Below are 1,824 nucleotides of genomic sequence, written 5' to 3'. Positions count from 1 at the left end.
AAACGGTGATTATACTTCATTTGAAAGCGACTTCATGACGTTGGCAGATTGATTACCGTTTTCCCGTTCTTATACCTTAAAAGAATTACTATTAAAATACACACACAAAAATGATACTGTGATTTTGTATAAGGTTTTGCTACGCTTTCAGTTCCATGTTAACTGAATGTTCATGTAAGCTGTAGCTGGATCATACACTAGTATACAGAACACTTCCACTTCAAAATGGCCAAAAACATTTATACATGCACATGCATTCATTTGTAAGGCAAATACGGAGAGGGTTTAAATATAACATCTCAGTTTATTAAAACGAACGCATAAAAAGCATGAACATTTGAGATGTGTTACGTTAAAATGTGGGTTCAAGTTGAAAAGTACGCTTTTTTTCATACAAATTCTTCGGTTATTTCATATTTTGTACAAATGATATCACTGGTGATACCTGTTTCTTGAAATTTCTTTGAAATTATAAAACAGCAAATGGGTTTTGTACTTTTGCAATAGTTGTATACAGCGAATAATAACAGAAACCCATCCTTACATTATTGAAAAATTTCATACCTGAACGGTTGTTTTCCCGATTTGAAGAATGTTGTATTTCATATTTTATGAATGGCACCGATGTATCCTCTCTAGATGAGGCCAATCTTCTGATGATGAAATATTAAAAGTAGTCACAATTAACGCAATTTTCATAGGATTTCAAAGCACTGTCAAGGCTTCTTTAGCGCTTTGGTATTTTCTTGAACATGTTTTACCTGGGATCCGTGGAATTTAAACCAAAAAAATTGAAGAAGCACGTGTTGTAGAAGCATTACAAGAAAAATTCATGAAAATAATATTTTATATTCTGTACTATATATATATATGTGTATCTGAATACAAAATGTTTTATGCGTTATACGTGTTTCATAATAAAATATATTATCGTGGTGTATTAGGTAAAATCCTATTGTCTCTGGCCTATGGTATCGAAACATATCTGTATTTTTCGGGTCTTGTTGTATATGTAATATGACTTTAAAATCGTAACATAAGGAACTAGTAACGCAGTAATTGTCTTGAAATAATTGGTGTAAACCATACATTCTGTAAACAAGAACAATTGACTGACGTCTGCTTTACCTTCTGACAATATACACTATAAAAACGACGAGGACAATACCACCAATACCACCACCAACTGCTCCAGCGTATACAGCCACATCACTGCCTTCACCTTCGAATTGCTTAACCTCTTTCCCTGACAAATAAAAGAATGGTTCAGTAAGGACAAAAGTGTGTTATGGTTTCTGTGATGTTGCATGATAGTAATATGGCACCATATTAAACAATAGTACTTTAAGGACATATGTTTTGATTCGATTGAACATTCAGCTAGTCATGCAATTTAAAAGCACATTTGATTCTAAATGTGAATTATTAAGTCGAGCTATGGCATTTCACGATGTATGTTGTCTTATCCACGAAGGTGGAAAAGTTAATACCTGAACAGTTTCCTCCATCTTCATCACAGGTGATACAGTTATCTGAACAGTGATGTTGACACTGAGGTCCGTATTTACCGTCAACACATCCGCCTGGTAAGTAAAATTTAATATTGTGAATGTTGTCTGTATGGATGATAACATGTGTGTGACATAGTATTGTAAGTATTTTTTAATTGGATTTATGAAGCTATACTTTTAAACTTGTTCAAGTAGAATGAATTCAATGCCAATAAGAAGGTTTATGTATTATCTATTACAAATACAAATAGAATATATATATATATAATTAATTCCAACACAAGGACTTCTTAATGTTTTCTTTATATATATA

The 1,824-nt window shown here is 32.2% G+C and overlaps 1 long non-coding RNA gene across 1 annotated transcript; it reads right to left on the bottom strand.

Annotated features, from left to right (window-relative positions):
• Positions 1-569: 569 nt before the first annotated feature.
• Positions 570-1,580, bottom strand: LOC110444098. The gene is made up of 3 exons (XR_002462198.1): positions 1,491-1,580; positions 1,129-1,246; positions 570-653 (listed from the first exon to the last, which is right to left on the bottom strand). It is a non-coding gene; the product is annotated as an uncharacterized LOC110444098 (long non-coding RNA).
• Between the last annotated feature and the right edge of the window lie 244 nt (positions 1,581-1,824).

Source organism: Mizuhopecten yessoensis, unplaced genomic scaffold (genome assembly GCF_002113885.1).
Source record: "Mizuhopecten yessoensis strain PY_sf001 unplaced genomic scaffold, ASM211388v2 hete_36016766, whole genome shotgun sequence".
In the NCBI taxonomy this organism is placed as follows: Eukaryota; Metazoa; Mollusca; class Bivalvia; order Pectinida; family Pectinidae; genus Mizuhopecten; species Mizuhopecten yessoensis.
Note: the sequence above shows the minus strand (reverse complement) of the source record. Positions and strands in the feature narration are given on the sequence as shown.